The sequence below is a fragment of the Coenobita brevimanus genome, chromosome 55 (genome assembly GCF_032717465.1).
Source record: "Coenobita brevimanus isolate Jiangsu-jjx chromosome 55, ASM3271746v2, whole genome shotgun sequence".
NCBI classification, from domain to species: Eukaryota; Metazoa; Arthropoda; class Malacostraca; order Decapoda; family Coenobitidae; genus Coenobita; species Coenobita brevimanus.
In genome coordinates this window covers 12,596,297-12,610,160 of record NC_137008.1, presented here as the reverse complement: position 1 = coordinate 12,610,160, position 13,864 = coordinate 12,596,297, and positions in this window count along the sequence as shown.

Below are 13,864 nucleotides of genomic sequence, written 5' to 3'. Positions count from 1 at the left end.
ACTCTGTTTGCAAAAGTAACAAAGTAGCTTCGAACTGGATACAGGGCTCTTTCTCCCAGAATTCTTTTTCTCCTCTGTACTTCCCTTGGACTGATTCACGGGAGATTTATCCCAGGCAGGGCCACTCACAGTCCTCTCCCTGGAATACTGAAAACTCCGCAAGGCAAACACCCGGTCATCAGCCCACGTCGCTGCTTCCTTCACGGTCTTAAATCTCTTCTCCCTAATTTTAACACCAATTTCTTTGTCAGCCATGTTGGTAAAATGTTCCATCAAAAGCAGTTCACGCACCTCGTTATACGAAGTGGCGCTCTCACTCAGCAACCACTCGTCTAACCTCTCCTCCAGATACCTGGCGTAGGCCATATAGGTGTCAGCAGGCCTTTTCCGAGCACCACGGAACAACAACCGATAAGCCTCTGGTCTAAGTTCATATGCCTTCAGGATGGCTGTTTTAAATTCATCATAATCATCTACATCCTCAGGGCTCAACCTATTATACACTTCCAAGGCTTTTCCCTTCAGCACATTAGATACCAACCCCACCCAGTGCTGCCTTGGCCACTCAAACTCCCTAGCCTTCTTCTCAAACCTGACAAACCATTCTGTCACCTTCAACTCATCAAATGCTGGCACTAATTTTAGACTCCTTGAGAACCAACTCTCCCTATCCTCTGCACGGCCTGAGGTTTGGGTATCTGAAGTTGGTCTATTGGCAGTCACCTCCAAGCGAGTCTTCTCCAGCTCAAATCGCATTTTTTCACGCTGCAACTCCATCTCCTCTCTTGCACGCTGCATCTCCCTCTCCCTCTCTTCTTTTGCACGCTGCATCTCCATCTTTTTTAACTCCAACTGCAACTGAGCCTCCGGTGACAAGACTCCAGGGTATATGGGAGTGGAATGAACAGCTCCAGGGAAAGCACCAGACATACCCGGGGAACTGCTCTAAACTGGCTCGGCGGCATCATAGATGGTAATAGTGGGGTAGCGAAACGAGGCAACTCAGCACCATAGTCAAACTCAGGGCTCACACGGAGAGTACCTTTGCTATGTGCCTCTCGTTGTTCCATATCCACAGGTGACTCAGCACGTACGCGATCTGGTGTAGACACGCGTGACTCCATGGCGACAAATCAATGGCAGTACTCAATAATGAAATACTAATGCTGACTGAGAAACTACAAACACATCAACTTCACCTCAAAGCACAGAGAACGCCAAGGTAACGATATCCTAGCAAGAAAAAGGCACTGTTAGGATATCCTGATGCGAGGTCGCCACTGTTACGGTGGCGCCAGCCCGGGGCTATTACAAAAAGACAAGTCAGCCTTAGATGATCGGCCTCCACTGCGTTGCAAAAATAACGCAGACCCCGGCACTGACACTCCGCAAACTAGAGAAAAACTGCGCAACGGAAAAACTAAAACGCAACACTCTGTACTTTGATAATAAACGGAACAGCCTACCTATAGATCTAGCCTACTATCGTCACTACCGGAAGTAATACCGCCCGAGACAGTATACAGGAACACCTCCCACTTACTTCCGGTGGTGACGACTTTCTACTTAACCCGTGTCCAAGGGGGAACGCAGTTAAAGGCTCACGATAGTTCTCACTAGCCTTGTGCAAGTAGATGGGATTGAACTGTGTAGGGGTTAGGGGTGTGTGTGTATGTACGTGTGTTGGGGAACGTTAACAAAGGCAGCGAGAGGACTACGGTGAGCCAGACTGGCCCTCCAAAGACAACAAGGTCACAAAAAACAAAATAAAATAACTACTTCCCTCAGTCAGCAACAAAAGAATAAAAATTAACTTAAATGAAAACGCCAGCTCGGCATAAAAATGACTGGGGAGAGAGAGAGTGTGCACACACGCACGATACGGAAGCTAGCTGGGAAGAGACTGACTCTGATCAAGGCTCGCGCACGGCCAAGCGCGAACGCATAATCAAATTAATTAATAAGAACTTATATTCGTGCCCCTCTCTCTCTCTACAATAAACTGGTACTTCTAATGCAAGCAAAATCATTAAATATACTGGTAGCTCACATAAGACAATCAAAATAATCAAATGCATACTCAGCATGGTATTAAATAAAATTGCCCTCAGTGGCAGGAACGAAAGAAACAAAAGAACTTGTAACACTCGCTAATGTAAACTCCGCGAATGACACGGATACATACTGCATAATCCCCTAGCCCAGCTGTAATGGCTGCATCCGTGGGAACGGAAAGGCGGACAACGTAACAATATATATATATATAATGATGAGAGAGAGAGGAAAGGTAATGTTGAAATAAAGATAAATACGAGGAAGAGAAAGAAAAGAACACAAAGAGAAGTAGGAATGAAGACAGGATTTAATGGACTGAGTGGCCAAGGACTGGTGAAGCCACGTTATGATGTGGCCCGTGCACAACCCTTTAGGTGGAAAGATGGTCCGTGAATTTTCCCCAGTAATTATTAGCATAAAGAGAAGCAAACATTAACAGACTTATTGGTCATTTCTGGGCTATTTATTATAGGGAAATTATATCTAACAACTATATATAGAGGTATAGACAAAGCAAGAATAGCAGGAAAGCTACCCACATCCACACCAAACTCGACAGTCCAACCGGCAGGGAAAAGTAAGGACTTCCATGCACCATAGGAGGACGGTCATGGAAATTTTATTGGCAAGAATTAATGCAAATCCTATTGTGCACTATCATAATCTGGCAGGGAAAGTAGCAATACGTCGACAATAATTACAATATGGATAGATTTAGATCTTCGAATGTGTCCTAGAATATGATGTCTCTCTCTCTCTCTCACTCTCTCTCCATATATATATATATATATATATATATATATATATATATATATATATATATATATACACACACACACACACACTAGTGCTTCCCTGCAAATATTTGCTGGACTAACTAATAGCCTTTCCGTCATAAAATGTTTGCAAACACCATTATCTTTGTTCCATTACCTTCACTGAGCCCACAGTGACCAATTCAGAACAGAAAGTCGAAGAAATGAATTTGTCAGATTTTTGCTTTTGGCTTTTTTATACAATTTGGCGCCGTCGCATCGCGCGGGATCGTCAAAATTTTTTATTATTCTGACATTCCCTGGACGTACCCCGACCTAATACAGAAATAATTAGGTTGACATCTATTACCGTTTCTCGTAAAACAAGCGAACAAACGAGGAGACTGACTCAAATACACGACTTGACCTTATTATATGTATGTATGTATCTTTCTATATCTATCTATCTATCTATCTATATATATCTATATCTATCTATCTATCTGTATATCTATCTATTTATCTATCTATCTATATATGTACAGTATATATACAATAAGCCTGTAACATTCCACTGCAGGACATACGCCTCTCCCAAACACTTTCACTTATCCCGGTCATGTACTATTTCTTTCCATTCGAAAACTCAGGAACACCAACGAATTTTCTGTTTTCGTCGCATACTCATTTTTTTTTTTTTTTGGTCGAGGACCCTGTATCTCCGGATTTAAATTTTTGTCATAACGCCACCTAGTTGCTGGTCTTGCTTTGCTTTGGTCTTTTTGAATCAGTTATTACCTAGTCTGTTACTTTTCTTGCTCATCTGTTGTCGTGTCTCCTACAAGTATGGCCCGCCCACTGCCATTTCTTCTTTTAAGTTGATTTTATTATGTCTTCTACTTAAGTCCGTTTTCTAATCCAAGCTTAGTTTTCCTTATCTCTTAAAGTGACTCCTATCATCTATCTTTCCATACCTCTCTGGGGACATCTCAACTTCTTTTCCAGTGGTTTGGCCCATTGTCTATGTCTCTGAACCATATTTCATTAAGAGGAGAATGCATTGATTAAAAACTTTTCCTTTTTAACACAGTGGTAAAGTGCCCTTTAATGTTTTATTCTGCATGCAAAATTCACTTCAACCCAGCTTCATATGTCACTTATTTTAGGTTCGAGTGGCGGGTTGGTCCGTACAAATTGCCCGAGGTAAACACATTCAGCAACTAATTCAAAAACTTTATCTTGTAGTTCTGTTTCCTCAATTCAAGCCTTAGTTTTGTCTTTTTCTTACTCATCTTAGTCCAGCGCAAAGCCTTTCTCAGTTTAGGTCTTCTGTCAGTTCTTGCAGTTGTCCATTTAAGTGACTTACAAAAGAGAATGATGTAATTTGCGAACCTGAAGTACCTCAGAAGATATTCTCTCCTATTTTAATCCCTCTATTGCTCCAGCTGAGCATTCTAAATACATCCTCTAAACATGTTATAAACAGATTTGTTAGTAAAGTGAATATCCTTTCCAGTACATTGCCTGAAATTCTTTCTCAGAGTAAGTCAGCCAGAACGTTCCGGTACTAGAACTTGACTCTCCCGAAATTTTTCCACTTAGGATACTGTCTAGATACGTAAAATCCATCCTACACAATTTACCAACCAACAAATCTCCAGGTCCGGATGACATTCCTCCAAATGTTTTGAAAAAGTATTCCCTAGAACTTGCTCCTGTTCTAGCTAAATTATTCAGACTATGCCTACGCACTCCTTCATTCCCTAATTCATGGAAGGAAGCCAATATCCGCGCAATTCCGAAGAAAGGGGTTCATCTGACCCCTCTGATTTCAGACTAATAGCTACCACATCTTCTTTTGGTAAAGAATTTGAGATTGTAATTAATAAGCACATAGTTAAACATCTTGAATCCAGTAACTTAACGACAGACAGCATGGTTTTCGCCACAATAGATCCACTGTTGATATGCTCAATCTCCTGACTCACACCATCCATCAGTCAATTGACAAACATGGAGAAACTCATACAGTAACCCTTGATATTTCTATACCGTTTGACAGTATGGCACCGTTCCCTGCTATCCAAACTCCCTTGCTATGGCCTATCATCTTTTGTTCCTATGATTTCCTCATATCTCAGCAACTGAAAAATAAGAGTAAACATGTATATTCCAATTTCCACTTGATTAATACCGGCATGCCTCGAGGATTAGTTCTGACTCCAACCCTACTCATAATTCATATTAATGAGCTCTTACCTGTTTATCATAATCCCATTCTTTCATCTGCAGATGACTAACACTTCACAGTTCATTCACACTTAAACACCCACATAAAGTTTAATATCTCTAATGCACAACTCAGTACAGCAGTCTCCATAAATCAAAACTTATCTTAGATCGCTGAATGGGGACAAAAGAACATTGTCTCATTTAATGCTGGTAAAACCAAATATATACAATTTTCTAATAGACAGATATTGTCTGATTCCTATATCACTTTCAGTGTTACTAATAATCCTACATCTAAAAGTACTGAAATTCTCGGTGTTTCACTTAACAGTGTCCTCAGCTGGACCTTTCATGTTAGATCACTTGCTAAAACCGCTTCAAGGAAACTTTGATTATCGTACAGAGTTTGTAACTATTTCGCTGATGAGCAGTTAGCTATAATTTACAATAGACATATGCCCTCTGAGCTGGAATATTGCTCACCCTTGTGGAATGGATGTGGAGAGGTTGCACTAAAACAACTAGACAAAATTCAGAACTAAGCTATTATAATTATTAATAACCCTACTATTACAAATAAACTGCCTCCCCTACAGGTAAGAAGGAATGTTGCCGCCATTGAATTATTTTATTGATACTTCTATCACAAATGATCAAATGAAGTTGTATCCATTATGCCACCTCTCCATGTCTTCCCCCGTGCTACATGGGCATCTGGTAGCGCTCATGACTGGACTCTCACACTGCCATAATGCAGAACTTCTGCCTATCAGTAATCTTTTATTCACCGAACTGCATCTCTTTGGAATTCCCTTCCCCAGAGTGGTTTCCTCCCAGACTTCAACCCACGGCTGTTCAAGTTCAGCTGTTGCAGTTTTTTTAATGACTGAAGAACACCAGGAAACTGGTGTACGAATTATTTTTGTATTACTTTTTTTCTTTCCTCTGTTCTGTTATTAAAAATATATATATATCTCCCGGTTTTATATTTTTATTGGGATTTTTGCACTGTCTGGAGCTTAATGGTCGCTGAACTATCTCTGTTTACTCGTATGTCTTCCAACATTCTACAGTAGATATCATCTATACCCTGTCTACGAATTGCGCTCAGTACCACTGTTGTTTTTACTGCGTCGACGGGTTTTCATAATCAATGAATGCCATACACAAAGGTTTCCATTACTCACTTGGCTTCTCAGATATTTGATTTATTTTATGTATGTGGTAGATGGCTAAGAATCCACTTCGAAAGTCTGCTTTATTCCCTTGTCTGGTTTTAGTCTAACGCGTCTGATATTCTACTGGCGATGACCTTTGTGAATAACTTGTTTGTAACCGACAACAGGCTAATTGGTCGGTAGTTTTTAAGACGTTTCAGATCTCCATGATCTGAAATGTATTTAATGTATTTCATGTACTACTGTATTTTTCCAGGCCGTTGGAACTTTTCCTTCTCTAAGACAGTTCGTAAAGGGTTATGATAGATTTTCTAGGGCATTCATGCCTGCATCTTTGATTATATCTACTGCGATATCGTCTTTTCCTGTTGCTCTTCCTCTTTTCATACTTTACAGATCTGTTTGGGTCTCTTCTATAGTTATAGCTAGAATTTATTTAGATATGGGGTTTCCTTCAACACGTGGGTTGCCGTATGAACTGCATATTATTATGTGACTATACAATTCTTCCGCCACTCTAATAGTTTCTTCCCTATTATGTGTTCTTTCATCATTTAAAAAAAAAACATACATCATATTTTTCCCTATCCCCAGTCTTCTCTTTGCTGTCTTTATGCTAGTGCCTGATATTAAGGTTTGGTTTATTTTCTGAGTGTTGCATTTCCTCACATGTTGCTTTTCTTGTTTATGGTCTTCGTTGATCCTATCTATATCTATATACCTAGGCTGCTTCCCCCAAGGAAAGAGAGGTAGCCGAGACAGGACGACACACTCCCCATTTACTCATCCATTCAAACACATTCATTCGCATCTTAGCCCCAAAGGGGGGAACGGACAGATCCTCACCGCACCACACCGCACAAGGGTCAACTGTGCAATGCAATCAGTGACATCCGCAGCAGGGCCCGACAGCAGAACTGGTTTACCCCTGCCACATCATAACAGATCCATGCCCTTACCCACACCTGACCTGACTAGCTGATCAGACCAAATGCGGGAGAATATCCCCTCAGGGCTGCGTAATCACTTACTCATTCACAATTTTTCTCCATTTATTTCTGTCACGCACAGCCACACTTCCCTGCTCAACAGACATCCCTCTCGCATCCAACGCTCTCTTTACACTGTCCATCCATCCTATTCGTGGTCTTCCTCTCAGCCTTACACCTCTCACATCAGATCTAGTTATCTTTTTCACCAATCGCTCATTATCCATTCTCTCCATATGCCCAAACCATCGCAACATCCTCTGCTCAACTCTACCAGCGATCTCCCAAACAATTCCAATTCTCCTTCGCACTTCATCATTTCGCACCCGATCCATACGCGTCACTCCACACATACTCCTCAGACACCTCATCTCCATTGCATTCAAACCTTTCCTCTCTGCTACACCCATATTCCATGTTTCATCCCCATATAACGCAGTCGGTACCACAACACCCTCATACAGCCTTCTCTTTACATCCATTCTAAGCAAACGACATTTAAACACTTTTTTCATTCCTCCCAGCACCTTTCCTGCTTCATTTATTCTAAACTTCATTTCTGCATCTATTCTTCCATCCACAGCAACATGTGACCCTAGATATTTAAAACAATCTACCTCCTCAAGGAACTCACCATTCAAAACTATATTCATCTCCCTACCATCTATCAACCTCGTACACTCTTATTCTCATTTACTTTCAATTTCCTCCTTTCACACACCTTCCAAACTCCTCTACCAACTGTCGCAATCTCTCTTATGAATCAGTCACCAGTGCAGTATCATCTGCAAACAGCAGCTGCTTCAGATTCCACTCTCCACCATCAACATTCACCAGACTCAGACCTCTACCTAAAACTCTTGCATTCACCTCCCTTACAACACCATCCATGTAAATATTAAACAACCAAGGCGACATCACACATCCCTGTCGCAGCCCCACTCTCACGGGAAACCAATCACTCACAGCATTTCGCACTCTTACACACGCTCTACTATTTACATAAAAACTTTTCACCCCTTTTAGTAACCTACCATCAAGTCCATACAATCTTAAAACAGTCCACAAAGCCTCCCTATCAATTCTATCATACGCTTTCTCTAAATCCATGAATACCCAAAACACATCCTTGCCTTTCTCTAAATACTTTTCACACACTTGTCTCACAGCAAACACCTGATCAACGCATCCCCTCCCTCTCCTAAAGCCACACTGCTCATCACCAATCACTCCCTCTGTACCCTCTCTAACTCTCATAATTAACACTCTACCATACACCTTACCTACAACACTCAACAGACTTATACCCCTAAAGCTAGTACATTCACACTTATCACCCTTGCCTTTATACAACAGGACCACACAAGCACTTGCCCAGTCAATTGGCACCATACCTTTCTCAAAGCACACATTCAACAATCTTACTAACCAGTCAACAATAGTCACTCCACCATCCTTCAGGCATTCCACAGCACACCCATCCATACCTGCAGCTTTCCCTGTTTTCATCTCCTTTACTGCCTTCTCCACTTCCTCCTTCGTGATCAAAGAATCATTTAACTCTCCCAACACATTTATTCCTTGCACCCTTCCATCCGCCGCAATCTCAGCCACCCTTTCCTCCTCTACATTTAACAATCTTTCAAAATACTCTGCCCATCTCTTCCTTACTGCATCCATTTCAATTATCATCCTTCCATCCTCTGATTTTACTCGTTCTTCCTTCCCAGACTCTCCCTTTCGCACCGTTTTCACCTCCATCCAAAACATTTTCTTATTCTGTTGAAAATTCTCTGTCAGCCGCCTACCCTACCTCTCATCTGCTGCCACTTTTGCATCACGCACAGCCCTTCTCGCTCTATTCCTCTTTTCTTTATACCTTTCATATGACATCTCATCCTTCCTCTGCAGCCACACTTCATATGCACGTCTCTTCTCAGCCACAGCCATACTTACCTCCTCGCACCACCATTCACTTCCTTTTCTTACACCACCACCCACACGTCTCACACCACACACCTCTTCTGCATGCCCCACCACAGCACTCTTAAACAACTGCCATTCCTCCTCCACGCTGCCATTTTCCCGATCTTTCACTGCGTTCCACTCATCTTTCAATTTCTCCTGATTCTACTGTTTCTATATTATCACTTGTAGATATTACTTTCACGTTTCTACGTTTCTCCCTTAATAGTTTCGTTACATTTGAGAGTTTACTATTCCTATGCTTTACTGCCTCCCGTTCTTTATCAAGTGCTGCTTCCTTCAGTACCTTAGGTGAAACTTTCATTATTTGTTAAATGTCGAGGATTTCTTCATTGTTAACGACTATATACCTTTATGGATGCTGATACGATATGCTGTTTTCCCATTACGTAAATTAGTTACGTAAGGAAGCATCGTTCGTACAAGGCTATTTTTTCCAAATAATTTTTCAGTTAACATTTAAACATTGTATGATCACTGCCAACATTTACTTTACTGAGGACAGTTACATCTTTCACATCACGTCGGTTTTAAGTATGAAATAAAACTCATTCTTTAAGCCATCTGGAGAATTCCAAGTCCATTTATTATATGTTCTCTTCTCAGTGAAGGTTTTCATAAATTTTAGCCACCGACTTTCCGCAGATTTTACAAGAGCTTGACCATTTTCATTTCCTGAAATTACACCATGATTCCCAACTGAATCTCTCCTGTTACTCCTTTTCCTACTTAAACATTGAAGTAGCCCATGATCATAGTATAGTGGGTCTTTCCTTTGCCAGTAAATGATTTTACATCTTCGTAGAACTTAACAACGTCCTCATCGCCATAACTAATTGTTGGCGCATACACTTGAACATCCTTTAATTTGTATCTATCGTTTTAATTTCATTTTGACTGTAAATAATCATTTATGCCAAGAAATTCTACAGTTTTCTTCTCAAGACGTTTGTTAACTAAGGATCCTACTCCATGCTGTGTCGTGCTAGCCTCATGTTTGCCCCTCTGTGATAATACATATTCACTGTTTCATACTTTCTGCTCTTTAATCTGATTTCATTAAAGCATACCTACGATATCCCATGTGGCAGTGGACATTCCACCAATCAGTACTAAAAGGTCAGCTTCCATTCTTATAACCCTTACATTGTAGATGCTGATAGTAAGCAACCTATGGTGACCTGGTCCTTTAATCCTGGAGACTCTGCATCCCGTGCTCCAGAACTGCGATGATCACCACCATGACCGAAAACTCTTTTGCTGCTGGGGCCTTTGTCTTGGGTATCCGTCCATGATGTTATTTGGGAGGAATGTAGCCAATATACACATCCTGCCTGGCTTACGTCTCAGAAGGGGGGAGTGCTTTTAATCTTGCTGCTGCTACTATAGTCTCACCAATCTAAAACCAAGGTTTGGGTAGAGTCCAGCCGGGGATTTCCCGGCGTACAATGGTGCCTTGTTTCCTATACTCTGATTGGCTAGTGGCTGACCTGACACCGTTAGAGGTCGCCGCTCACATCTCGCCACCTGGCCTGACATGACTTCACCCACTTCTGTGTGTGTGTGTGTGTGTGTGTGTTTGTGTATGTGTGTGTGTGTGAAGACAAACTAATTTAAGTTATAAATATAACCAAAATAATGAATTTAAAAATCGCATTCTCTCTCTCTCATATAATTTATGATTCCCAGTATGGGCCTGGATGTTGCCGCTCGTGAGTGTTTTAACTTATTTATTTCTATTAAGAAAATAGCGTATGTTCTACTGATTCCTTCAAATTATATTATAAACGTAATTGTTACATTACTTTCCCAACTTAGAACTACCGTGAAAGTCGGTAAAAGTAACTACATTTTTTTAGCAACACTGTAAAATATGTATGCCACGTTTCTTTATTGATGTACAAGAGCCATACGCATTACAAGTTTACCTTCCTTTGATATGCTAGAATACTTACGTTTATATTGTATTAGTATGTGTGTACCTATCTGTGATGCCTATTACATATATAACAGAATCTACTCATCGCTCGTTTAGGAAGTATGGCATGGCTGCACCCAGCGCCAGGCCCCACCCAAACCTTTATTTTAAATTGGTGCGACTATAGGTCCTTCTGGTATGGTTGGAACTATCTATTATGGCCCTATTAAGTCGAAGCAGAACTCAAGCCTGCTCACCTTTGCTCTGGTGTACACTCGTTGTTTCATATTTACCTATCAGAGTTTGTTCGAAGATTATTAAGTTATGAAGGATGTGCCAAATCCTTGCCATACACGCCACCGCACAACAAGCATCTAGTCATCTCGATTCCTTGTCAGGTCCCTGGCTTCATCAGCTTTTATGCCTGCCATTCTCACACACTCATTTATCATATTTAATTTCCCCCACCTTCTTGTTGACCTATCAAACCTCCTCCCATCTTCAAACTCACATATACCCTTTTCACCACTATATCCATACTTTTTCTATGACAATACCATCTAAGCATTTCTCTTCATACTTCGCATCTTCCACGAATCGCATTATATCTTGAGAACTGTCTGCACTCCAAACATGTTTCTCAAGAATCCCACCTCCACCACTCTTGAGTTTTCGTTTTCATGTCACACCAGAGTCTCACGCCCATTCTTTAGTGGAGGTACCAATACTCCCTCATGCAGTTCTCATGCCACTGACTCGCTCATATTACTGTTCCACCAACCTCGTTCTCCCCTTGTCCCACTCTACTTTTCACTTCCTGTGCGCATTTACCTCTGTTTTCCATCACTCCACCCAGGCACTTAAACTCTGTCAACAGTCCAAAATTTTTCTCCGTTCACCAAAACATCACACTGGGAATCACCTTCTCTCTCAACAACCATCACTTTACTTTTATCCATATTGAGTTTCAAGGCACGACACTCACAAACGTCAAAGGATTTGGCACCTTTCAATATTGGTCAGCATCACAGGATCATCTGCATATATAAGATTTAAACTACTATACGCCCTTTACCTTGTACTATTATTTTTATATCTTTCTTCCCTCATTTCCAAGTTTACCTGTCACAACCTCATCCACATAAATGCGAAATATTCAAAGGGACATCACAAATTCTTGTCTTAGTTCAACACTACCCACTAGCTCAGGCAACCGCTTATCCTGCTCTTACACAAGCTTCATTACATTCATAAGAACTGGTTACAGCATTGATCACCTTTCCCTATACACCATACATACTATTAATTAATAGTGAATATAAAGTTATATCAGTATTTGTGATCTGGGTCTACGATACGTAAGAGTGTGATAAAATTTTATTTGTGAACTCGATTCTTTACATTTATTTCTTATTCCTAACACTGCTTCCTACATTGTATACTGCTTTGTCCTTCTCTCCGTATTCACACACTTCTGTTCTACATTCTCCATTAAATCTTTTCCTCATTTCTTTGCAGCGCGTTTCCATTTTCTTTCCACAGTTAGTCTCTCCCACAGCTGTCCATCATGTCGCCCTCTCACACATTCCATACGTCGTAAAAACTTCATCGACTTCCTCTCCCCTCATTCCATTCGATCATTATTTTTACCTTCCTTCTTCAGCACTACCTTTTGTTTTTCCTTTCCAGCATCATATTTTTTTACCTGTATACAATCTGTGAATATACATACTGACTTTGCGTCCTACTAAGAGTCATCTAACGCAGCTTATTAGAAGACTGTAATAATATACAAAGATATGCTTGCGTTTCTCAGTGTACAGTCAACAATAAGGAGTATCCTAACACTGAGCAACTTAAAACATGACAATAAGTAAGAGGATTGCACATTGAATCATGATCATTATCAAAATCATCATCATGATCAGTTCCTCTCTAATTCATATGTAAGTGATGGTGTGAAGTAGGATCCAAATCTGACTTCATAAGATTTTATTCCACTCATAAATACCGGAAAGGGAAGGCAAAATGTGTTGGTATACTCCGCCCTCAGTTTCTATTTCTATTCACCCTCTGGCCGAAGTCCTTAAACATATGAGAGCAGTGAAACACAACTGACATCTTCAGATACTCCGATGCACAAGAAGCAGTGGAAATGTTATGAGCATCGTTTTTTGTGTCAATTATTTAAAAAAAAAAAATGCAGAGCTTGCCCCACGCTCACGAGGGTTCCCAATCCTGTCTCATCTCAAGCTCTGAAAACTGAACCAGCAACACAATGGGTGAAGATCTGAAGTACCTATTAGTGATTGGAGGGAAAGAGGAAAGGGTGGTGTTGGGTTTATCTGTGTGTGCATGATCGTAGTGGACCGGCAGAATTAGGCATAGAGAGAAATCTGTGGAAGACGGAGTGGAAACCTTAGTAGAAATTGGTAAATTTAATTATGAATCAAATGATTACCGGTAATACAGTAAGTCGTTGCTCAGGTTACCAAAGATGAAGAAGAAGGCCTTGGACAGCTGTGGCAGAATTGGAGTTTTCTTTCTGCTCTTTTGTTCGTGTATTCGAGCTGTACACGCTACAGTTGTGGACTGATTTTGACATCTGAGGTGTCTGATGAATCCTTTACACCTGATGGTGTGCTGCCATCTTAGTAGTTGACATGCTCGGGTCATAGTGACAAATCAGCAAGTTTTGCTTTTGCCACGAAAGATCCACCATTGATATACTCAATCTCCTGACTCACACCA